Source organism: Mesoplodon densirostris, chromosome 7 (assembly GCF_025265405.1).
Source record: "Mesoplodon densirostris isolate mMesDen1 chromosome 7, mMesDen1 primary haplotype, whole genome shotgun sequence".
Classification (NCBI taxonomy): Eukaryota; Metazoa; Chordata; class Mammalia; order Artiodactyla; family Ziphiidae; genus Mesoplodon; species Mesoplodon densirostris.
Genome location: NC_082667.1, coordinates 77856650 through 77883123, shown reverse-complemented (window position 1 = coordinate 77883123; position 26474 = coordinate 77856650). Strand labels below are relative to the sequence as shown.

Genomic DNA, 26474 nt, shown 5'->3' with positions numbered 1-26474 from the left:
CCATGTGTGTGCTTTTCATAATTCCATCCTATTTTCAGTGGTAACCGTTCCCCCACCCTCTCTGGGAAATTGGGAGGGGCTGGTAGCATAACCTGTGCCCCCTTCATGCTGCACGTCCACAGCCAATGGGCTATTTATTCTGCCCTCTAGTCCCCACATCTTCAGCCTTCCCCCCACTTGTAATGAAACCGCAAAGCCAGGCATATATGGAAGTGTTCTGAGGATCTCCCAGGTCGGGAGCATTGGTGGTGAGTGAGAAAGCTGAGGAGAAAAGAGACTTTGTCTCTCCTGTGTGCTCAGGCAGAGCAAAGTGTCGGTTCAGATGTACCAGTCACAGGTGGCAAAGCTGAAGGACGACATCTCCAAAGAGGCCGAAGAAAAGGCGCTGCTGAAGGAGGCCCTGGTGCACATGGAAGAGCACATGGGAGAAGAGGGTCACCAGGGCGGTCAGGCAGCAGAAGGTGAGAGGTCCCTGCTCGGAGCAGAGCCTCTGAGGCTGCCGCTCAGCTCCCTTTAGAAGCAGCCAACTGAGGTCCCGGTGGGATCCAGGCAGCACAGAATGCATTCGCTCATCGCAAAGGAACGTGACAGAATAGCTTTAGCGTTAGGCAGACTTAGGTTTAGACTCTTGTTCTGCCACTTACTGTGTGACTTCAGGCAGCTTTTTTTTTTTTTTAACATCTTTATTGGAGTATAATTGCTTTACAGTGTGGTGTTCGTTTCTGCTGTATAACAAAGTGAATCAGCTATATGCATACGTATATCCTCAGATCCCTCCCTCTTGCGTCTCCCTCCCACCCTCCTTATCCCACCCCTCTAGGTGGTCGCAAAGCACTGAGCTGATCTCCCTGTGCCATGCGGCTGCTTCCCACTAGCTATCTGTTTTACCTTTGGTTGTGTATATATGTCCGTGCCACTCTCTCACTTCGTCCCAGCTTACCCTTCCCCCTCCCCATGTCCTCAAGTCCATTCTCTACATCTGTGTCTTTATTCCTGGCTGCCCCTAGGTTCATCAGAACATTTTTTTTTTTTAGATTCTATATATATGTGTCAGCTTAACCTCTCTGAGACTCATAGTCTAGCTTGCCTCTATTTTTGTAAACTTTCTTTTTTTTAAGTTAATTTTTATTTTATATTGGAGTATAGTTGATTTACAGTGTTGTGTTAGTTTCAGGTGTACAGCAAAGTGATTCAGTTATACATACACATATATCTATTCTTTTTCAGATTCTTTTCCCATATAAGTTATTACAGAATATTGAGTAGAGTTCCCTGTGCTATACAGTAGGTCCTTGTTGATTATATATTTTATATATAATAGTGTGTATATGTTAATCCCAAACTCTTAATTTATCCCTCCCCACCACATTTCCACTTTGGTAACCATAAGTTTGTTTTCAAAATCTGTGAGTCTGTTTCTGTTTTATAAATAAGCACATTTGTATCATTTTTTTTAGATTCCACATATAAGTGAATTCATATGATACTTGTCTTTGTCTGACTTACTTCACATAGTATGATAGTCTCTAGGTCCATCCATGTTGCTGCAAATGGCATTACTTCATTCTTTTTTATGGCTGAGTAGTATTCCACTGTATATTTGTACAACATCTTCTTTATCCACTCCTCCATCGACATTTAGGCTGCTTCCATGTCCTGGCTGTTGTGAACAGTGCTTTCTGAGACTCATAGTCTAGCTCGTCTGTATTTTTCTAACTTTTGATAATTCGTGTATTTTATCTTGTTCTTTCTATCCAGATAACTATTTTTTTCTACCAGTTTTATTGAGACATAATTGACACACAGCACTGTACTGAGCTTAAGGGTGTCCAGCATCATGATCTGACTTCCCTGCCTCCTGCAATGATGACCACAATCAGTTGAGTGAACAGCCCGAGTGTTTTTAAAGGCGGCGCTTCTGATTTTCATTGTTCTGCCAGGTGGCAGGGATACACCGAGGGATAAGCTCTCTGAGAATAAAGATTTGGGTTTGCTCTTGTGAGTAGCCAGAATAGTACTCCAGTCTTTCTGACTTGGGGCTGTGTATTTGTACACGCATGCTTGCATGTATGTGTGTACATGTGAGTATGTGCTGTGTGTTTGCATGTGTGTGTATTTGTATGTGTGTGTTTGTTGCCTGCATGAGCTCTAAGGAGGCCAAGGTCATAGAAGGGTGCCCTTCTCCTCAACCAGGAGGTGATGGTCAGATAGTTCCTTGCAGAAGCCTGCCCTCCATCCTGCGAACCTTCCAGGCAATAGGTTTCCAGACAGCAGGCTCTCTGCTTAGAGCCCCAGAAATGAAAAGTGGCTGTCCTGCTCTGAGGGAGCCTGGATGCGGTGTTTCCAGTGCTCACTGCTGTGAATTAAACATCACAGGCCTTAGTCTGTGTGTGACATGGGGCTGCCTCAGGCAGAGGATAGTTTCCTTTCACACCAAGCAATGCCAGGGAGAGCTGGGCCAGTGACAGAGTTGTGACTTTCCCTTTGATGTGCCCTCTGGAGAGCTCACCCCTCCCCAAGGTGCCCACCACCACCCCCAGGGCTTGGCAGACTAGGTCCCAAAGCAGAGACACCAGACCACAGAATGGGACAGAGAAGGGCCCCCAAAAAAGCCACTGTCATGTACTGAAAACCTGAGGATTTACATAATCCGGCTTCACATGCATTATTCCTGGGCTGCCTCATTCACACACAACGCAAGGGACATGCCATCCTGTTTGGCGCTGGACATCCCTCAGCCGAGAAGGGTCTGAAATGGCCAAGCTGAACCTGTGTCAGGGTCCCCAGAAGAGCTACAACTAGTAGCTTTCAAATTCGTGGAATTCACAACTGTGGGAAAGACTGACCAAGGGACAGGCACCTGCTCCACACCGCACATGCTTCCTCTCTCCCATCAACCCGCAAGGGATGCTGGCAAGTGTCAGCCCCTTAGAGAGAGGGGAAAGCTGAGTTGACAGAGGGTACCGTTCCCTGGCTACTAAGTGGCAGAAACAGGATTCCCTCCCCACCTGCTGCCCTCCCCCGCCCATGTTCACTTTTCCACACCCCCTCCTTCTGTGTCTCCCTTACCAGGGTGGCCCCCTTGGATACATCACACGATTGCTCCTGGGGGTTTCACTCCAGGACTCAGGTTTGCATTTCAGGCTTGTTGTTAATATGTCGTCAGAAATCCCTGTTTGTCGGGAAGAAAACAATAATACATTTGAAAGTTTTGCTGGATCCTAAAGGGCACTTGTATACATCTGTCTTGGCATCCGTTCCTTCCAGGGAGTATATCTTCGTTGTCTTTAAGCAGAAATGAACAGAAAGTAGAATTCCTCTTTTCTAAGTTTTACACTTAGTATTTTCACAAGGAGCCTTAGTTTTTTAGCCTTCTGTATAAAACTTTGAAACTCTTCACCCGTTCACAGAGGTGGCAAGGTTGAAGCACTGAGATGAAATGACACATCTTAGGCTTCAGAATTGCCCCCCCAAAAAAATGGAGTTTGTAGTTTTAATGTTTGACCATCTCTTCACCAAGCAGACCTTTCAAGAATCAAAAGTCATATTTGCACACTAATATCTTTGGCTGTGAAAATGAGACTTGGTATAAGATGCTGGGCCTTCACAGCGAACTGGGTCTGTGGCTCTGTCCATGTGGCAGAGGGACGGGAACCGCGGCCCAGGCCGTGCGCACTCGAATCCACTTCCCACATCCCTCGAGAAGCCGGCAGTGTCTCTCAGAGTTCAGAGGCCAGATTTGGAGTCAAACAAATAGGGGTCAAGCCCCACCACTGCCCCGAATGACCCTGAGTAAGTGGCTTGACCTCTGTATCCCAGGTTCCTCAACAAAAGCAACCAAAACTGTTAGCAAGGGGCCTACTCCGTGGGGCAGCGGGAGGGTTAAATGGCAAAATGCCTGCAGTCCCTGGCACATCGCAAGCCCCGTTTCTAAGGGGGAAGAATAGGCAGCTCATGGATGGGTGGGAATTCCTCTATTTCTTTCAGGGAGCTTCCTGCCAGCTGACGCCTTCCCCGGTCCTCCCAAAGCCGCCAGCTCTTATGGGATGCGCTCTTCTCTTTGGTGAATATGACTCGGCCACGGCCAAGAAAGGACCCAGATACCTTTTGTGAATGGGTTAAGGCTGGGATTTTCAAGAGGAAAATTTTAAACGCACAGAAGTTGCCACTTGGGAAGCACGCAAGCCCTTTCTTAGGGCTTGAAGTGGAAGAAAGGCTGAAGGGCACCGGCTGCTTCTGGCAGGAGAAGCCGCTCAGCTCTCCTGCCAATCAAATCTCCAGCCAATCAAGTCCTGGCTAGGGGGCGTGACCACCGCTTTGTCTTGTGGTCTCAGCCAGGAGAAGCCCCTAACCTTCCCTCTGCTTAATTAGCTCAGATCCCTCTTCTTTAAGATGAGAATAAAAATGGCACCTAGCTCGTAGCCTTCCCAATGGGAGCTTGTATACAAAACCCTTAGTACACAGGACCAAAAAGCATACATGCTCTCCTACCATCGTCATTATCCTCACTATTCTTTTTAACTCACTATCTTCCAAGATTTCCTTGGGCCCAGGTATTCTCAAGATTCTGGCTTCCTCCGTGCCACTTGTGTGTTTTGTTTGTTTGTTTGTTTGTTTGTTTTTTGCGGTACGCAGGCCTCTCACTGTTGTGGCCTCTCCCGTTGCGGAGCACAGGCTCCGGACGCGCATGCTCAGCGGCCATGGCTCATGAGCCCAGCAGCTCCGCGGCATGTGGCATCTTCCCGGACCAGGGCACGAACCCGCGTCCCCTGCATCGGCAGGCGGACTCTCAACCACTGCGCCACCAGGGAAGCCCGAACTGTATATTTTTAAATGGTTAAGATGGTAAATGTTACGTTATGTATATTTTACCATAATTAAAAATTAAAAATGTTAATTATTGGGGGAAAAGAAGCTGTTGGGGACCTTGTAATGGATGGCTCAGTCTGTTAGCACTGGGCCTACCATTCAGTCTCAATATCATTAAAAACAGGATGACCAGACATTACGTGCTCACTGTGTTATGCAGGATGGATCACACAGTACCGCCTATGAAGGCGTCTGGACAACAAAAAGACTTTGATCTCCTCAGTCCTCTAGATCTAACTATTTGTTTACAGGAAACATGGGGAAAAGAGGAACAAGTTAACTGAAACCAAGAAGAAGTGATCAGCTAAATCCAGGATGTGAATGTTCTCCAGGACAAAAGACCCAGTTTCTCCAACAAATCATTGGCTGGGGGATAAAAAAGGTCAGGGGTGGGGTGTTGCTGTTACAGAATTAAAGACATTTCAGAGACGTAACAACCAAGTGTAATGTGTGGACCTTGTCTGGATCCTGATTCTAACAAAGATAAAAGTAAAAAAGATATCTCTGAGAGAATCAAGGAAATGTGAGCATGGACTGAATATTAGATGTTATTCAGGAATGATTATAAGTATTTTTAGCTGTGATCATGTCAAGGCGGGGATAATGTAAAGGGAAAAAAAGTCCTTTCAGTTAGGATGTCTTTATGGGTGAAATGACACAACTTGCTTTAAATTAACCTAGAAAAAAACTCAAAAAGGAAGAAAAAAGAATGAGAGAACACTGGGAAAATGTTGAAGCTGGATGATGAATACATGGAGTTAATCGCAGGCTTCTCTAGTTTTGTGTGTGTTTCCAAAATCCCATAATAAAAAACAATTTTTATGTAGGCAATCTCAAAGGAACATACAGACACACACACAAACAGAGTGAGCTACAACCAAAGCATAAGCAAATGAGGAAGCCATTTGCCTTTAGTAAGTGCAGGAAACAGGAGATTAAGACTTGGGCCTTGAAAAATGAGCTAACCAAGTCTAAGATGCCTGTATTAAGCTAGCACCCTCAAAGATGCTCCACACCCTGGCAAGAGGAGGGCTTAAAAAAATTTTTCTTCTGGACTTTCAGAAAGGGGAGCCTATGAAAACCTGTAGTTTTCAATGTGGCTCTGGAGGGGAAAACTAATAATGGCCACAATACTGATGATGATGATGATCACCCTGAAGGTTTGTAACCACGTGGGTCTGGGGCTCAAGTTTATACTCCATGTATTCAGTGGGAAAACTCCAAGTTGAGGAAATAAATGTCAGTGTTCAGAGGTTATTAGCATCCCCGGCATCCAGCTGAAACAAACAAAAAAGACTTCCGAGAGCAAAGCAGCCAGCAATCAGACCCCTCAGGATTCCCACAGATTAAGTTCAATCAAGAATGAGATCACAGTCAAATTACTAAACATCCAAGCAATAAGTCAGTATGAGCCAGAGTAAGCAGACACAACAAACAAGATATTGAGACACCACCCCTCTGCCACTCCCACCCAAAGACTTCAGATGTTGGAATTATCAGATAACAGATTCTAAAATCACTATGTATTCAATATTTTTTTTAAAGAAGGCTTTTAAAATGAGCAAGGAACGAGACTATTAAAAATGGCCAGGCATTTGTCCTCAGGAGTTTGTGGGAGCACAGGAGAGCTATTTGACCCCTGTACATTTGGCTCTTCCATTCTGGTGGGAAGAACAGATTTCTTTACAGAATCAAATTATGCTGGCAATAAAAATTCAAGTGCTTCCAGGAGCCAGAGAGGAAATATGAGCAGTGCATTGGGCAGGCAGAACATAGGCTGTATCTAAAGAGGGAGCCTCTTCGCAGCCCCAGCAGATTGTTGATCTATATACAAGAAGAGAGTCCAGGTATTGCCAGATATTCCCATTTTCCCAAAAAAAGGCATAAATCCAGATGTTAATGATCTGTACATGTTGGCTACTGTGGTAGACATCTGGTTTTCTTCACCTAATAACAATTCACCTCTCTTCTAAAATATTATGGCGTTATGATCCCCCTTTGGGGATAACACCTTTCTCCTAGTCTCAGTCCAGTTTCTCAGAGACACTGTTGATTCCACCTCTGGCTGCAGGGATGGGCATGTTGGCTCAAGCTCAGCCAATCAGAGCAGTCTCCTGGGCCACAATAATTGGCTCAGCAATGGGCTTGTGACCCACCCAGAGAAAATGAGAAGCAGTGAAGCCATTGGGGGAAGCTTAGGAAAAAGACTCCTATCCTTCCCTATGGAATTCAAAGCTGAGAAGATGTAAGTGCTGGAGCTTCGGCCGCCTTTTTGTGACCATTATACAGAGATTCTGTCTAAGGTTGGATCCACATGGTACAAAGAATCCCTGAGAGCTGGAGAGAGGCCAAGGCCTCATGAAATCATCTGAGCCTGAACCCAGAGGTTCCCTCTAGACTTTTCATTTTTGGTAACCAGTGAATTTGCATTCATGCTAAAGACAATTTGAATAGGTTTCTCTGTCACTCCACAGAAAGCGGCCTATTCCTTCAGCAACTAATTAAAAGTCTTTTAACACGTTGGGAAAGCCAGACAAACATATCTGAGGACTGACCATGGACCTTCAGTGTGTGGTCTCAGCACCTGGCCACCCCTCTCCTTCTGTACTCCTGTCCCTAGCTTCTCTGATGACTCGTCTTCTAGCCTCCATTCCCACTGCTCCTTCCCTGGACCATCCTCTGCTCTCCCTGCTCTACCTCCGGAAATCCTACTCGTCCTTCAGAACTCAAGTCAAATGGGTCCTTTTTTCTTAGCGCTTTCCTGACAACCCCACCCTAAGCCCTACCCGAGGCAGAAGAAGATACCTCTCCCTCCATCCCCAGGCCCCTCTGACAGCCGTGATGAACACTCAGCCCTTCTGCTGAGGATCCTAATTACCCAGCCACATTCCTGTCTCGCCTGCTTCTTGATCGTGATCCAAATTCAGACGCAGATTAGAAGGGATGATATTTGAGGCTTAAGTTTCAAAAAACAATCAGTTCTTAAGAGAAGTCAGAAAACATGGTGAAAGATGAGGATTTGGGTCAGGGATTCGAAAGAAAAGAACAGTTGTTCCGCGGAAAAGAGAGGGTCTATGTGGAGTGCAGTGAGGAAGGAGGAAACACTGGACATATTTAGACCAAACGAAATGATTCAGAGGAAACCTGAGAAGAAATGTCTAGAGAGGCATAAGGTTGATCTGACTGGAAAGGAATACAAAAAAGGTGTGACGGGAATGACCCAAAACAACAACGACAAAATGCCCAAAATAGGTGCACTGTTCACGTGAGAAAAGAATGCAGACAGCAGCAAGACGCTGAGCAACCTCCAGAAAACAAGAGAGAAGGTGACAAAGGATGAGGTCATCTCAAACCAGATAAACTGGGAGGCTTTCTATGGATTGAAAGGGGTTTTTCAAAAGCTAGGGCTCATGTTGGCTTGCCCCTGATGGAAACTCAGGGCACCGAGGCCTTCTGGAATTTTCTGTTCAACAGACAGACACAGGGAGGGTCCCAGGAGGCCAGGCAGTGGCTAGATGTACCAAAAGAACTACCATGGGTCAAAGGACAAAACAAGCAAGGTCTCAGTTTATGAGCCACCCCAGGCAAACACTGTCTCGCTTTTTACTTCTAAGGACCATGGGACCTTGTCCACAGTTCCCATGCCACCTGCCCCGGGAACAATTCTTTCTTCATGTGATAAAATACCTAAGCCGGACAGTATCCAATCACAGCGGCCCTTAACCTTTGTTGGGGACATACCTGGTTGAGGCTCTGAGCCCTCTTCCCAGAAAAATGAACACAGCCTCAGACACAACAAAGTTTCCTTCCCGTTTAAGCAGCTTATACCCGCCCTGGGGCCCATCTCTTGAACAATATTTCCTGAACTCATTCACTTAATCAAAACAACATTTATTGAGTGCCAGCTCCCTGGTACCTGCCAGGCACTGCTGCCGGGTACGGCTCCGGACACCAAGGATACAGGGATCCTCGCCTCATGGAGTGCACCTTCCAGTTTGTATCTGAGCCCTCAAATGATCAGAATGTCTGGTGAAGCGGCCCGGGAATTCAATGATTCTGACATGGGGCCAGAATTAGGACCTGTCTTCCCAAATAGCCCCAGCTCAAACACCCCTTCTGTAAGGAGAGAGGGGAGGAGTGTATTGAAAGCATGTGCTCTAACTGGGAAACTCATAGCCTGCTGAGGGAGTGTAGAGGGTACCTGCACTTTGGAAAAATGTTTGGCAGAATCTCGTAAAGCGGGACGTATGTGTGACCCAGAAATTCTACTCCTAGATATATACCGAAGAGATATGTGCACATGTGCATACCAAAAGGCATACACAACGGCCCCCAATTATCCCTGGTGTTCACACCTCTGTGTCCCTTCCCCTTGCAAGTAGGCCGGACTGTACCTTATTTCTAATCAGTAGATGCTGCAAAGGTGATGGGCATGTCATTTCTGTGATTATGTTACAGAAGACTGTAACTTCCATCTTGCCTGGAGACTCTCTCTATGGACTCTCACTGGCTTTGATGAAGCAAGCCACCTTATGGAGAGGCCCACATGGCAAGAAACAGTGCAGGATCTCTGGCTAACAGCCAGCAAGGAGGTGAGGCCCTCAGACTAACTAACAACGCTCAGGAAACTGTATCTTGCCAACCACCACATGAACTGGAAAGAGGATCCTTCCCCAGCTGAGCCTCAGATGAGACCCCAGCCCTGGCCACCTCCCTCATTGCAGCCTGGGAGAGACCCTGAGCAGAGAACCCAGCTCAGCAGTGCCCGGATTCCTGACCCACAGAAACTGTGACATAAGTGTGTGTTTTTTGGATCCGTTAAGTTTGCCATAATTTGTTCTGCAGGAATAGATAACGGAGTGTAAAGCAATGCAGCAGTGAGAATGAATGAACCACAGCTACATCAGACAACGTGGTCGAACCTCACATAGTTGAGTGAAAGAAACCAGGCAGCAAATGGAATCTGTAAGATTCCATTTCCATGAAGTTCAAAACCAAGCAGAATTAATCTATGATTGGAAGTCAGACAAGCGGGAGGGGCTCACCAGAAGTGAGCACAGGGAGTCTTCTCGGAGGGGCGGGGGCGGGTGGTGATGTTCTGCTTCTTGTTCTGGGTTCTGGTTAGGGTGGGTGCATACACTTTGTGAAAATTCTTCAAGCGTACACTTATCAGTTGTGTTCTTTTCGAGATGTAGATTATGTTTTGAAAACAAAAGTTTACAAAAATGACAATATGCTGGAGTCAAACAGCCAGGGTTCGAATCTTGGACCTATCACTTACAAGATTTGTAACTGCGCAAGTTACTTGACTTTTCTGAGCCCGCTTCTGTAAAATGGGTTGGGCTAAGAATTAAATAAAACAGTGCATGGCATAGCAGCTGGTACCTAACAAGCCTCAATAAATATTAGCTAGTTTGGTTCACCTCATTCATAATGGTTCATTGTTAATCTCAAAAAAAAAGAAGTAGTGGAGGTTGATGTGCCTGGATGCCTGCAAGTCGAATTTATGGAGTTGTCCTGCAGGTGCCACCCCACAGAGACCAGCTGGATTCTCAGAATCCCTCTAGCAGTGATAAGGGGAGCTCAGCCTGCCTCTGACACCCACACCCAGAAAGGTCCCTGGGCAACAAGCAAGATGATATGCGAGTGTTCAGAGGTCAAGTTTGCTCTGGGTTGGGACTGAGACGATGCAAATCAAAGTTCTCCCCAGGATGGCCGTGATCGGGTTGAGATGGTGCTGTCCTCCCACATCATCAAGAAAGCAACAAAAACAAGCAAACAGACAGACAGCAACGCGGACATTCACAGAAGGAGTCTGTGGTATCGGGCACAGTTTACTACTTCACACATATTAACCCATTTGGTCTTTACAGTCAATGCTGTTATTACCTCCATTTTACAGGTCAGAGAAGTGAGGTACAGACAGAATAAAACAAACAAACAAACGAAACCAGGCCGATCAGAGGTGGGATCAGCACCCTTCATCTGCAGTTTTCAAACAACATACAGACTGACCTCCCTGGCAAAGCTTTTTTTCTGTTTTTTTTTTTTTTAGAGACAATGTTTTCTGTTTTTGTTTTAATTTGTTTTAATTAATTAATTTATTTATTTTTGCCTGTGTTGTGTCTTCGTTTCTGTGCGAGGGCTTTCTCCAGTTGTGGCAAGCGGGGGTCACTCTTCATCGCGGTGCACAGGCCTCTCACTATCGCGGCCTCTCTTGTTGCAGAGCACAAACTCCAGACGCGCAGGCTCAGTAGTTGTGGCTCACGGGCCTAGTTGCTCTGCGGCATGTGGGATCCTCCCGGACAAGGGCTCGAACCCACGTCCCCTGCATTGGCACGCAGACTCCCAACCACTGCGCCACCAGGGAAGCCCCCTGGCAGAGCTCTGATTTGCAAGAGATGAACATCCCAACCAGCCTTGTCTCTATCTGAGAAAACACCTGGGTGATTTCTCATTTTCTGACAGGGGAAGGGGGTGAGCACGGCCGCAGAAGGCCTCAGTGACCAGCTGTGATTTTGTGGTTTGAATTTATTTTTGTGAACCTGAGTGTGTGTGTGTGTGTGTGTGTGTATAAAAACCTGCATTTCCTTAGCCCATCGCACCAGGTTAGTAATGGACTGTGGAGCCTCCAGTGGCCCTTTGCTCTCCCATCTGTCACCTACTCAACAGCTTAGCTACTTCCTGATCTTCGAGCGCTCTCTCTCTCTTTTACTCTCCCTTTCTCCTTTTCCAGCTCTTTCCCTGGCTCTCTCTTACCCCTTAAAGGCTGGGCAATCTCCCTACCTCTTCCAGGCAGGAGGCCAGCATTCATTTCTTGTTGGAATGCAGGGGACAACAAGCAGATCTGGGGAGGAGGCACAGTGGATGGGCTCTCCCAGTCAAGGACAGCCCAGGGAAGGTAAATGTGGCCCAATGAGATTTTATGGGGCAGAGGTCCTGCAGGAAAGAAGCCCAGTGGGTGGCAGGAGAGGTCCCTGGCAAGCCCCAGCTACCCCCTCCTGGCCTCAGCTCCCTCCCCCTCTTGCTGCAGGCACTGCCCAAACTTCAGGACAGCCAGAAGCCCAGATTGTTCAGGGCTGAGGGAAAGCAGGTGGTGAGCATGGGTGTCTCGTGGCTGTGACACCTGTCACCTGTGGTCCCCGGGGAAAATACCGTCCCGTCACCGTCATCTGGATTCAAATCCTTTTCTGGCTGTGTCACCCTGGTCACATACCTCCATGTCTCTTGAGCCCTATTTTCCTGTTCAAGTGGGAGTGATGTGATAGAAATAATACCCATCACGACATTTTTGAGCGTTTCTCTGCAGAGTTCCAGGTGTTTCACACACACCTACTGCCCCAGGTTATGGTGAGGATTAAATGAGATGATCCACAGGAAGGACTGTGACAGAGCCCTGTGGGTGGAAAGCCCGGAGTTAACATCACTCGCTCCAGTATTATGAGGACAGCTGGGAATGACAAAGCTGGGACCTGGACCCAGGCCTTTCAGACACCAGCATCCTGATGTTGATGGAGATACAGTACAGCCTTGGTAGCCACCCAGAGCTCAATAAGATTGATTGATTACAGGCATCACCAAGGAGCCCATATAAACTAGAAACCTCTTTTTTTTTTTGTCCATGCCGTGTGGCTTGCGGGATCTTAATTTCCCCACCAGGGATTGAACCCGGGCCATGGCAGTGAAAGCACCAAGTCCTAACCAGTGGACCGCCAGGGAATTCCTCAGGTGCAGTATTTTGAACACCCCATCATCGCAAAGTACAACTCTCACTCAGTCCAGGACATGCTATGATAAAGCCATGAGTTATTGGGGTATTTTAGTTTCTGTTTTTGAAATTTAAGTGGATGACATGGAACTGGGTTTTAAGACTTTCACACACCCTTTGACATGACTGTGGCATCCTGTGGGGAGCGGCAGGATCCAATCAAGATTTGGCAATTTCTGCTCCAGTGAGCCTGAATGTCAGCTTTGTTCTGCGTTTAGTATTTCCTCATCGAGAGATGGACTAATGGCAACATATGCTCTCCCAAGCCTATCAGGGGGCCAAGGGCGGCTCCGGCTCCAGGCTGGCCTGGATGGGCTCCGTAGGGTCTGGCTGGCAATGAGCAGGGTTGCGTTCTGTGCTCATGTTGATGACATTGAAGACAAGCATGGAGATGGGGGTGGGGCTGGCGAGGGCCAAGGCTACAGAAGCCTAGGTCCTGGGGTAAGGACAGTTCAGCTCAGCAGCTCAAGAGTAGGAGGCAAGGCTGTGGGCGGGTGGCAAGGGCTGCCCCTGTTCATTCACTCATTCGTTCATTCAGGCACTGTTCTAGGTACTGGTGATACAGCAGTGAACAAAAGAGAAAAAAAAACCCTGCCCTCATGGAGCTTAAGTTGGGGGGCAGGGGGGAGTTGGGAGTGGGGAGACTGATAACAAATAAGAGAAGGAAACTAAATAAATAGCATGTTAGAGGAGTGGTAAGATGAAGGGAAGAGCAATTGAGTGAGGTGTTTGTTTTGTTACTCATGTTTTTGGGGGGGTGTTTTTTGTTTTGTTTTGTTTTGTTGGGTGGCATCATGGGGCTTGCAGGATCGACCAGGGATCGAACCGGGCAGTGAAAGCACCGAGTCCTAAACACTGGACCACCAGGGAATTCCAAGACCCTTTTAAATAGGGTGATATTTGAGTAAAAATCTGAAGGAGCTGAAGGAGATCCCTGGGGGAAGTGCCTGGTAGGGAGAAGAAACAGTAACTGCAAAGGCCCTGAGGCAGAAATGTGCCTGGAGAGTTGAGCCTGACCCTCTCTGTTCCTCTGAAGTTACCACTCAGGGCCCCGGCCTCTGTGGTCACTCCTCATACATTCCTAAGGTCTTTCTGGTTGAAGGGAACTAACCCAGGCAGAACCTTCCAGGCTGACTGAGGGCCTGGAAGAGATTTCTAGGCACAAGTGCTGGGAGGGCTCTGCGATTCAACTGCAGGGTTGAAAAAGTCCTGAGGTTTTGCCAAGCTTTTAACAAATGCACAAGGAATTTGCAAGAATGCAACAAATTCATTCCTGGACCATGCTCCAGAGCTGCTTAATCAGAATCTCTGAGGTCTGTGCCAGGGAATGTGCATTTCCAAGAGCCTCTAGGCATGTGGGAGCATCTTTACCATATATTCCATCCCCTATCTATTTCCATGATTTTTCTCTCTTATATCTTCTTCTAATTGACTAGAGTGGAGTCTGCCATCTTTCATCTTTCTCAGATGAATATTTTGAGTTTGTCTTGGGGCACCTTGTCCGTCATTTCCTGCCAGGGAAATGAGGCATTCTGTAGGTAGTCAGTGGGGCTGTTCTGCTCCCAGACAGAAGGGGCTGATCTGAAAAAGGTGACATGGGGTGAGGGGAGATAGTTGGCATTTGCATGTCTTCTCCACATGCTCCATCCCCCCAGCCCCGTGCCCATGGGGAGTGCGGGGGGTTTCTTAAGGATCTGATCCAGGTCAACACTGGGGCCACCGTCTGACCTTGTAGGGACTCAGGTGATGTTTGTAGAAGTAAGGAACACATGAATGAATAAACGCGAGTTTTGACAGGGAAGGACAGGAACAGTAAGGTTGAGGGCTTGTAAATACCCTTTCCCTAGCACGTGGGAGAATCTTTCATTCTTTCAGAAGTGTTCCTTCCACCCCACCCATCTCCCATCTCCACCCCCACCCCCAGAAGTGATGGTCCCCCCAGCTTACTCTGTTGTCTCCTCCACATCAGAGAGAACTAGAGATTCCGGTGAGACGGGGGGTACTAATCTCCAAGCTTCTCGTGGTTCAGCTCCATTTCCCTCCCACGCCTGACCACCCCCTCCTCAACGCACCGAGCCTGGAGCTAAGATAACTAGGAAGGATTTTTGAGGCTGCTCCTTCCCCGCTGTAAGACTTGCAGCTACTTCTGTGAACACTGAGCCTGTTTCCCCATCCTGGAAACGGGGCTGGGGACCTCTAGTGGGCAGGTCGGGGAGGGCTCGCAGCGCTGCAGCGGGCTGTAATTGGCCGGGTGCTCCCAGCGCACCTCCCCCTCATCCTCGGGCGCCGCGCACGCCATGCCCCTCCCCAGCTCGGCCATCAGAATGGCATTGCCGTGGCGACGTTTGTAAAAAGGCCAGGCGGGCGCGCGGGCTGCGGGCCTTCGCCTGGAGACTCCGCGGGAGGGCGGCAGAGCGGAGGTCAGGGCTCTAGGCGGAGGACGAGGCGTGGGCTTCTTCCTCAGGCCAGGTGAGAGCGGCGCGCGAGGAGGCGGCGGGCGGAAACCTGGGCCGGAGGAGGCCAGCCCTGCGAGGTCAAGGGCGTTGGGGTAGGCAGGGGACCCGGCGCCAGCCGAGTCCGAACTCTCTGATCCAGGCTCCGGTCGCCAGGAGCACCCCAGAAAAGGTGCCCCAACACCAGCCATTCCTTCCTAAGTGCAGCCCCTACCTCGCCCCCCAAGGGAGGCGGCATGGGAGCTTTAAGCCTCTCCTGGGCACCAGCTCTTGGATGTCCTGTGGGTATAGCTGGGATTAAGAGAGGAACCCCTGTTTCCCCTGATTTATGGACAACACCCACCCAATGGTCAGAGACACACCCACACCCACACCCACAGCTTACCTGAACTCCCCTTCTTTAAGGAACTTTGAGGCCACTGTATACCTCAAAAGTAAGTTTGCTCCTATAGCCCAATTCTGAGCCATCCAAAGTGGTCGGGGGAACGCAGATGACTGAAGCCCTTTTGCTCTTTCCTGTGGCTGGTGCTCCATGGCACTGAGTAAGAACGAATTCACAGAGCTCCACACATTCAAATTACTTTGACAGTGTTTTCACGCAAGGAAGTGATGCACAGGGCAAAATGAAGGTGGAGAAATATTGTCCAATCCAAAAGCTAAAGAGATAGAATTTAGGTTTTCCAAGGAGTCATCTAAGCTAGATACTGACAGGAAAAATGAAAGGTAGTTACTATCAAAGCTTCCTAGCCAGCTGGCTGTACTGACTTGCTTTGAGGTGTCCTTTGTATTTTCATTCACTCAGCAAGTGTTTCCCAAGCACCTACTATGTGTCAGGTTCTCCCCCCCCCCCGCCGCCCCCTACCCTGGAGAAGGGGTAATGCACAGAACTGGCAGGAACTGCAAAGGGTCTGACATTTGACCCTGTTTGAAAGTTAGTAAGTTAGCCTGCCCAGTTTATAGTTCCTGGCAGAAGACAGGAGACTCCTGGGCCAGAAACAAAGAACTTGATTACTCACAACACAGCCTACATAACAGGCAGCCAGAGCTGCATATGCACATTGGTTCCTGTTGCCCTGAAAGTCCCTCGGGCTGGTGCAGAGCAGCCAGTGTGGATGCTGTGCGCACAGTGGGTCTGTGTCCCAGGTAAGGAACTCCAAACTCAGGAAACTGCAATCTTTGAAAGGGGCTGCAAGCAAACTTGCCCAACTTTTGCCCCAGAAGGAGCCGTTATCTTTATTAGAAACATTACCTCTATCCTCCCAGGCTGTTTGCCATACAAGCATCCTCGGAAAGTGAGTGCAGGACAAAATCTTTCAATGCCTTTGCTCTGAAGATGGGTACAAACACAAAATACCCATGAAGAATCGCTTCTGAACAAAATGAACACAGTCCTGGTTTTCCAGGAACATATATCTTAGTGAAAGAGAAACCAACAGCAAGCATAACTAAAGAAAGGAACAAGAACATGTCAGAGAATGATAAGTACAAGGAAGGAAACACAGCAGGGGAAAACTAGCAGGGGAATAACATGACTGAGGGTGCCTTTAGCCAGAGTGGTCAGGTGGTTGCCCCGAGGGGGGACGTCTGAGCAGAGAGAAGACCCCAGCCTTGGGGACGTCTGGGGTGAGAGCTAAAATGAAATATGCGCATGATCCAAGTTTAAGTTTTCGATTAGTGGCGTTTCCTGTGGTTTTCCTGCAGAAGAGACATTTCTTGGAAGTTTCCATTTTAGCTTAATTAGACTTGAATGTGTTGCGTGCTAACATGGTCCTCTGCAATTGAAGATTAATAACTGAAGGCAGCAGAGCATGGTTCTTTGGGAAGAGGAAATGTCTTTTCCCCTGTACACATGACAGCGAACTTAATAAAACTTATTTCTCATTATCTGAAAGCATCAATATTTGTGGGACATCCACAGGCCTCAAAGTTTACAAATATAATCTATCCTGCTTATTTTTATTTCTCTTACCCCCAGGTAGGGTCTCGTCTTCCTTTCAGAGGATAGAATGCTGGTTTCAAGGACTTTCTTTTACTACATGTCCCAAGTGTCAGCAGACAGTGCAATTCCCCCACCCCTACTCTGCCCCACCAGCAGCAATGGAGGTTTGTCCACTGGTTACATGCACAGGCTCAGAGTTGTCACACACTTACTATTGTGTGACCTTAACTTCTCTGAGTCTCAGTTTCCTCATTTGTAAAGCGGGACAATACGGACACCTGCCTCGCAGGGTGGTTCTGAGGATGAAAAGAGGCCATGTGTGTAAAAGGATAGCCCAGTGCCTGGCACTTAGTAGGGATTCAGTGATGGAATGATGATGCAGATGTTGATGGAAAGCAGAGCCAGACCGGAGACCCTCTACGGTCAGACCTAGATGATTTTTGTTTTTATCCACAGTCTAACAACTTCACACTTCAGTGACCTTTCAGTTGAAAAGAGACTTTGGGGACTTTCCTGGTGGCTCAGCGGTTAAGAATCCGCCTGCCAATGCAGGGGACATGGGTTCGAGCCCTGGTCCAGGAAGATCCCACATGCCTCGGAGCAACTAAGCCAGTGCACCACAACTACTGAGCCTGCACTCTGGAGCCTGCGAGCCACAACTAGGGCCCGTGTGCCGCAACTACTGAGCCCACGTGCTCCAACTACTGAAGCCTGCACACCTAGAGCCCATGCTCCGCAACAGGAGAAGCCACCGCAATAAGAAGCCTGCGCATCCTGAGGAAGAGTAGCCTCCGCTCGCCGCAACTAGAGAAAGCCCACCTGCAGCAACGAAGACCCAACACAGAGACTTTCTTTGACATGGCACTGAGATGGATCAGAATTCAAATATCATGTGAATTATCATCAACATCTTGGAAGAAGCTGAAGTAGTCACTGACGTTTTTATGTTTTCAAAAACATGTATAGGGCTTCCCTGGTGGTGCAGTGGTTGAGAATCTGCCTGCTAATACAGGGGACACGGGTTCGAGCCCTTGTCTGGGAAGATCCCACATGCCGCGGAGCAACTAGGCCTGCGAGCCACAACTACTGAGCCTGCGCATCTGGAGCCTGTGCTCCGCAACAAGATAGGCTGCGATAGTGAGAGGCCCGCGCACCGCGATGAAGAGTGGCCCCCGTTTGCCACAACTAGAGAAAGCCCTCGCACAGAAACAAAGACCCAACACAGCCAAAAATAAATAAATAAATTTTAAAAACATGTATAGGATTTACTTTGAAATGCATTAAAATATAAAATGTATAGATGGGTAGATATGTGATAAAGCAAATAGAGCAAAATGTTGATTGTAGAATCTGGGTGGTGGTTCTATAGAAGTTCACCATCCACTTCTTTCAACTTCTCTGTGTGTTTGACATTTTCATAATAAAATGCCAGGAAAAGATACGTACAGAGTCTTGACCGTACAGCCAAGCTATAATCTTGATATTTTGTCTTTGGAAATCATTTTTTTTTCAACCTAAATATATGAAGGAATGCGGTGACTTAAAAAGAAAGTATCTTCTAATGCCCATTTGCTTGATGACTGACTCTTCCACACTTTAAGAAGCTCTGTAGAAGTTGGGGTTTCTTTTTTTTTTTTTTTTTTTTTTGCGGTACGCGGGCCTCTCATTGTTGTGGCCTCTCCCGTTGCAGAGCACAGGTTCCGCGCGCAGGCTCAGCGGCCATGGCTCACGGGCCCAGCCGCTCCACGGCACGCGGGATCCTCCCGGACCAGGGCACGAACCCGTGTCCCCTGCATCGGCAGGCGGACTCCCAACCACTGCGCCACCAGGGAAGCCCGAAGTTGGGGTTTCTTGAGTCAAGGTTCAGAAGCCCAAGATTAATAACAGTCACAATCACAGTAGGACAAATGGGTGTTTAGTGTAGCAATCACCATTCTAGATGCTTCACATTTAATCCTCACAAAACTCTTTGGGATACAGAGTATTATTAGTCCCATTTTACAGATGAGGAAACAGAGGCATAGAGAGAGAATAAGTAACTCACTCAGAGTCACAGAGCTAGTAAGTGGTGGGTTAGTAACACTGAGTACTTGATTCTGTCATATAACTAACCCCAAACTAAGCTTAATGGGAGGTGGAGAGCGGTTATCAGTGGAATTCAGATTTGTTTGGTTTTTTTTTTTTTTTGCTATTGCTTGTTTGTGCTCTGAGTTACATAAAGGATGTCCTCTTGTGATCAGAAGCAAGCTCATCTATGCCGGCTATCACTGTTAAAAGGACAGTCTTAAAAATGTGCGGAATTATCATTGTGATCATTGTTAAATCCAGCTATCCACTCCTACCTCTGCTGACTTCTCCTGTGGACATTATGGTGTATTCCATTCCTTCTAAATATGACATTGAATAATTAGAGGACTGTATTTTTCTAACAAAATTGTTTTCTGAAAACCTTTTATAGGGAAAGCAGAGAATATGAAAGCCTATCTAAAGAGTGCAGAAGGCTATTTTGTCCTGAATAAAAGCACTACGATTGGAAGGCATGAAAATTCAGACCTTGTTTTAGAGGTAAGACCTCTTCCTAGCCAGTCCCCGACACTCCCTACCCCTCACACCACCAAAAGTCCTTACTGTTCTGTGGACTCCAGTCTCTTGTAAAGCACAGCCTCTGGCTAACAGTCCCAGCCTTCCTCGGTGTGCCACCAATAACCAATCCCAGCATGTGCTGGGTCTCCCTGGCACATGTGGTAAGAATGAGCTCAGTGCAAAGTGCGATGGGCCCTGTGTCCTTTGCTGACTGTGTGTGCAGTGTCCCACCCTGATGGCGCGGTTTGGAAGGTGGGCTTAGAGCTGATGCTTGACCTTCACCTGCTCCGCGTCTGGCAGCCACGGCCACCTGAAGTGCCCAGCTTGAGCAATGGCCTCTCGCCCTTTCCAGAGCTTCTGGAGACTATGGGCCCCTCAGAGCCCTCCCCCGCCCCCGTACCTCCAAGTAGTAAATCAGGGTAAGCCCTGGACATGGCCTCAGTGCTCTCTCACTTCATTTCATTCCATTCTCTGAATTAGCTGTGGCTTGGTCCACAGTCCCAGCTCATTGACAGCCAAGGAAGTTGGAAGAAATTGTAAGTAAGGAATTATAAAAACAGTGGCTTTGAGCCTTTTAACATTTTGAAAGGGATTAAAATATTGAAGCAGAAAGAGAAATGCAATGGAATCCCTTTAGGACTGTGAAAGGCAGACCACTCTCAGACTTCACTCAACAGATTTTTTTAAACTTTATTTTGAAATAATTATAGATGCACAAATAGTAGAGGGAATGGCACGAAGCATGTGTGGAGTCCTGTGCCATTTTTCCACGTGTGGATTTCGGTGTGGCCCTCAGGATATAGGAGTATTCCATTATCAGAGATGTCCCTTGTGATGCTCCTTTTATAGTCACAATTCCTCCTCCCACCATCGTCCCCACGCTCCGAAAACCACTAATCTGTTCTCCGTCTCTATAATTTTCATCATGTATGTATGACCTTTGTGATTGATTTTTTTTTTTTTAGTCAGTGTAGTGCCCTTGACATCCATTTAGGTTATTAGCTTGTTCTTTTATTGCTGAGTAATAGTCCACGGTATGGACGTATCACCTATGTTTAACCATTCACTTTTTGAAGGACATTTTGTTTCCATTTGGGGCTATTACAAATAAATGTACTATAAACATTTGTGTACAGGTTTTTGTATGAGCATAAGTTTTTATTTCTCTGTGATAAATGCTCAGAAGTATGAATGCATGGATTAACATATGTGTTAATATATATTCGGTTTGTAAAGAAACTGCCAGTCTTATCCAGCGTTGCTGTACCATTTTTCATTTCCACCAGCAATGTATGAGACACATCCTCACCAGCAATTAGCATAAACACGGTTTTTCATTTTAGCTGTTTTAGTAAGTGTGTAGTGGTATCTCATCATAGTCTTAACTTGCATTTTCCAAATCGATAGTGATGGTAAATGTCTTTTCATGTACGTGTTTGCCTTCTGCATATCCTCTTCAGTGAAATATCTCTTCATATCTTTTAAGTGTCTCTAATCGAATTGTTTGGTTTTTTACCATTGAGGTTTTTTTTTTTTTTTTGCGGTATGCGGGCCTCTCACTGTTGTGGCCTCCCCCGTTGCGGAGCACAGGCTCCGGACGCGCAGGCTCCGGACGCGCAGGCTCAGCGGCCATGGCTCACGGGCCCAGCCGCTCCGCGGCATATGGGATCCTCCCAGACCGGGGCACGAACCCGTATCCCCTGCATTGGCAGGCGGACTCTCAACCACTTGCGCCACCAGGGAGGCCCTACCATTGAGTTTTGAGAATTCTTTATATATTTTAGATATGAGTCCCTTGTCAGATAGATGGTTTGCAAATATTTTCTCCCATCCGTAGCTTGTCTTTTCATTCTCTTAGCAGAGTATTTCACAGAGCAAAAGCTTTAACTCTTGATGAAGTCCAGGTAGTTAGTTTTTCTTTTATAGATCATGCTTTTAGTGTCATGTCTAAGAACATGCCACAAGGTCCCTGACCCTGAGGATTTTCTCTTATGTTTTCTTCTAAGTGTTTTATAGTTTTATTTTTAAATCTATGAACCATTTTGGGTTCACTGTCATTTATGATGTGAGATTTAGGTCAAAGTTCATTTTTCTTGCATGTGGATATTTAGTTGTTCCAGAACCATTTGTTGAAAAGACTATCCTTTCTCCATTGAATTGCTTTTGCAAGTTTGTCAGAAATAATCTGGCCATACTTTCTATGGGGGCTACTTCTTAGTTCCCTATTATGTTTCATGGATCTATTTGTCATAATGGATCTACCATTATGACATAGCCTTGATTACTGTCGCTATGTAAGTCTTAAATCAGGTAGAGTGATTCCTCCCACTTTCTTTAAAGAAATTTTTTAACCTATTCTAGTTCCTTTGCCTTTCCATTTACATTTCAGTGTAAGCCTGTCTGTATACACAAAATATCATGCTGTAATATTGATTGGAATTGTGTTTAATCCTATATATCAATGTGAGAATAATTGATATACTCCTACATTGTCTTCCAATTCATGAACATGGTATATTTCTCCATTTATTCAGTGTCTCTCATGAGTGTTTTGTAGTTTTCAGCATACCAGTCCTGTACATGTTTTGTTAGATTTACACTTAAGTATGTCTCTCTTTTTTTTTTTTGAGTGATTATAAATGGTATTATATTTTAAATTTTGGTGTCCACATGTTCATTGACAGTATATAGAAATACAGTTGATTTTTGTATGCTTCTTGGTATCTTGCAACCTTAACTGCACTTTCTTATATAAGGGCTTTTGTAGATTTCTTGGGATTTTATACATAAACAATCATGTCATCTGCAAATAAGAACAATTTTATTTCTCCTTTCAGAAAAGGAGATGTGAATGCCTTGAATCTTCTTTTCCTTGCTTTATTTCCCTGGTTAAGACTTCCAGGACTCTGCTGAACAAGAGCAGTGTATAAATCCTTATATTCGCTTGTTCCTGACCTTAGGGGAAAAAAGTCAGTCTTTCACCGTTAAGTACGAGGTTAACTGTCGGGTATTTATACATGTTCTTACCAAGTGAGAAATTTCACTCTTTATTCCTAGTTTTCTGAGAATGTTTAACTCCATGAACCTCCCCGTGAGATTCTCCTCCATGATATGGTCTCCCTTCAAGGACACAGAACATCTATGCAGTGTGCAAAATGGGAGGAAAAAGAAGAAGAAGAACTGTAGTTTCTTCTTTATCCTAACAAGGCATAGATTTGGGGTAGTTTTATTTCCTGTCTGGCTAAAGTAGAGACAGAGATCTCTGTTTTGAACCTGACTATGATATTAGAAAACTGTAGTAATTTTTAAAAGCACAGGCTTTGGAGATAGACAGACCTGGGTTTGAATCTCATTAGGCTACTTTGTGGCTGAGTGACTTCAACCAAATTACTTAATCACTCTGAGCTCCTTTTCCCTGTCTGTAAACCTCTTACCTCACAGGGTTATTCTGAGGATTAAGTGAGAAATGCATATAAAGAGCCTGGCATGTGGTGCTCAGTGAATGACACAATGATCATTATTATGGTCTCCTAAAACAGAGACTGAGAAGAATCCTCAGAGGTGCACAGGGTTGAGATGAGGATCCACTGACATTAATAAGCCATTTGGAAAAGGGAACTAATGAGGACAGTTATTAATGAGACAGAAATTGAGTTGCATTCATTGTATATAAATAATTGACTGCTTACTGCTCCTCGGACTTAGCTTAAGAAATACGTCACTAGGCTTCCCTGGTGGCGAAGTGGTTGAGAGTCCGCCTGCCGATACAAGGAACACGGGTTCGTGCCCTGGTCCGGGAAGATCCCACATGCCGCGGAGCGGCTGGGCCCGTGAGCCATGGCCACTGAGCCAGCGTGTCCGGAGCCTGAGCTCCGCAACGGGAGAGGCCACAACAGTGAGAGGCCCGTGTACCGCAAAAAAAAAAAAAAAAAAAAAAAATGTCAGGGATTTATATTACTAAAAATCATCCTTGCAATTACCCAGAGGTTACATCTAGCAAATAAAAAAGATTGTTTGTTTTATTTGCCTGGATCAATCCTAAAGAATAGGCAGTCATGCTTCTAAAGATTTCTACTCATCAGCAAGGCTGACATGTTGTTTGGACTATTGGTATCGTAGTATTTCGACATCATTTACTCTGTCCAATAATGGAAGGTAGTTACATGCTTCTTGTTTTTAAAAATTGGGAGAAAGGAAAATATAAGGAAGAAAATAAAAGTCACTTGTAATCATTTGGCTCAGGGAAAAATCAATATTGATATTTGCAGGGTTTTACCCTCCAGACTTTTTTCTATATCCTGTAAGGAGTTTGGTTCCCTAAGGCAATAGGAAGCCTGTTTATAGCCAGGCTAGTGAGAACTGTTTATAGTCAACAGTGATAACTGTTGCTATCACTCATTCATTGCACAGTATTTACCCAGAGCCTCAGCACCGAGCCAAGTCTAGGGGTACAGTGATGGCAGAACTGGACATGGTCCCTGCCATCAGGAAGCTGCCAGGAGAGAGAGAAATAAGTCAAATGATCCCACAAAGGTGTGACTAATTCCATTCCAACATTGGGGCTGTAAAGGAAAGGAATATGGAAGACAAGGAGGACTTAACTAGACAATAGGAGAAGGGAATGGCATGTGCAAGGGCCCTGGGGTGGAAGAGCATATTGTGAACCCAAGGGACTGAGAGAAAACCAGGGCGTCCAGAAGTCAGAGTGGGAAGGAGGAGGGCTAAGGGACAAGTCGGCCTCCTTCATGTCACCATAAGGGTTTTGATCTTTATCTGAAAAGCAGTGGGAAGAAGGCTTGAAGGATTGTAAACAAGGGGGAGACCTGCCAGTGAACATCCCGGCTGCTGTGTGCAGACGAGCCATCAGGAGCTCTATTCACAATCTCCCCTCTCCCATTTTACACAGCTCAAAAGCCTCAGCCTTGCTCATTTCACAGCTAAACCTTGCAAGTTATAATTTATATGATTTGATGTGCCTTGTAAAGTGTAATTTTTAGAGTTGGATGTGGCTGTTATTTAAACTCTGCTGAGAAAGGGACTCAGTTCTTCCAGAATGAAGAAACACCAAAGCCAGTGGTTGTTGGATTTTCCGTATGTTTAAGAGTGGTTGTTCAACATGAACTCCTAGGCATTCTGACCCAGTGGGTTTGGGGTAAGGCCCAGGAATCTTCACATTTATATGCTCCCCAGGTTCAGGTGGGGGGAATGGAGTCGCCTGGAGTTGGTTCCAGGACCACACTTTGAGAACCCCACCATCAGTGCTCCCTCCCACTCCCTTCTTGATCAGCAGAGCTCCTGCTTGTGTGTGTCTGTGCGTGTGTGTGTGTGTGTGTGTGTGTTTGTGGATTCTTTCAATAAATTTTGTTTTGAGGAAAAGAGAAGCGAAGGGTAAACAATGAAGGGCTGACTGACCCTACCCCCTCCCCAGGGACTCCCCCAGTCCCACCCTGTGGAAGTCCCAGGATCCCTAGAAGACTGAGCTCTAGGACAGCCCAAGTCAGTGCAGGGCTGCAGCTAGGAGGGTGAAGATGGAAGAGAAAAAGAAAGAACAGACATGACAGGGGGATGAAATGCTGGTGTCCACCCCTCACCCTCGGTGGTCAGTGTCCTGCCAGGCATCTCCTTTCTCATGGGTTTAGCCATCTCTCCAGCCTGTGTCAGCCCTTCTCGCGTGGGATCTGAGGGTCGTGAAGCCAGACTGATCTCATACACACACCCCAGATCCCATCCAGCCGGATGACTCTCGTCCCTTTTCCTGGCCCCTGCCAGTTCTGGGCTGCCTCTCAGGAAAGAACCAGAGCCTACACCATAATCTTGTTTATTATTATTAAACAGAGCTGCTGGGATTCTCCTATTATTTGCATAATTTCACGGACATGCAAGTATGTCTGCTCTGTCAAAGGACACACACAGCTGTAACTCTGATGGGCATGGCCAAATTTCCCACCAGAGGTTTCCGGATATGGTGTCCTGCCAGCAGTGGACGCCCGTCTCCCACTCCCTCCTCAGCCTAGGGTGCTGACCCCCCATTGGATCTTCACTGATCTACGGGGTGAAGTATGGTACCTGTGTCATTTTAATTCACATTTCTCTTATTCTAAGCGAACACCTGCATTTTGAGACAGAAGGTGACAGGTGGACTCTCTGTGGGGAAATCCACGGAATGAAACAGGCCTGGGAGGGTGCACTTGCTGGCTCCCCATCTGCATCGCGCTTGTCCTCCTGCCTGGGTCGTGCTCCCATCCTCCCCCCTCACCCCCTCCTAACCCCTGGCTTCTCCCCAAGTGCTCCTTGCTCTGGGGGTTCACCTGATAGGTCTCACCAGTCCTCAGGCAATGTTTTGTCCCCTGTTTGGGAACTGGCGGCTGATTTCATTGGTCAGTACCCAGCACAGCAATTGATGGGACTAGTTTCTCACCAGCAGATGGAGGGCTTCCAAGAGGAAAAAGTTCAGAGGAAAGGGCTAGATCGTGATCTCATTTTTCTCATTTTTTTTTTATTGTGGTAAGATATGCATAACATAAAATTTACCATCTTAACCACTTTTATTAAGTGTGCAGTTCAGTGGCATTAAATATATTCACACTGTTGTGCAGCCATCACCCCCATCCATCTCCAGAACTCTTTGAATCTTGCAGAACTGAAACTGCACCCATGAAACAACAACTCCCCTTGTCCCCCCATCCCAGCCCCCAGCAACCACCATTCTGCTTTCTGTCTCTATGACCTTGGCTACTCTGGGTATCTCATATAAGTAGAATCATAACAGTATTTGTCTTTTCATGACTGGCTTCTTTCACTGAGTATAATATCCTTTCACTGAGTATAATGTCCATGTTCATCCATGCTGTAGCATGTGTCC

The 26474-nt window shown here is 46.6% G+C and overlaps 1 long non-coding RNA gene across 3 annotated transcripts in view; it reads left to right on the top strand.

Moving 5' to 3' along the window:
* The first annotated feature begins 14936 nt into the window (after positions 1-14936).
* Positions 14937-26474, top strand: part of LOC132493395 (uncharacterized) — a 67833-nt gene continuing 56295 nt past the window's right edge. For all 3 annotated transcript variants that reach the window (XR_009532979.1, XR_009532980.1, XR_009532978.1), the window contains exons 1-2: positions 14937-15106; positions 19488-19594. This is a non-coding gene — a long non-coding RNA (uncharacterized LOC132493395). The remainder of the gene's footprint in view (positions 15107-19487; positions 19595-26474) is intronic.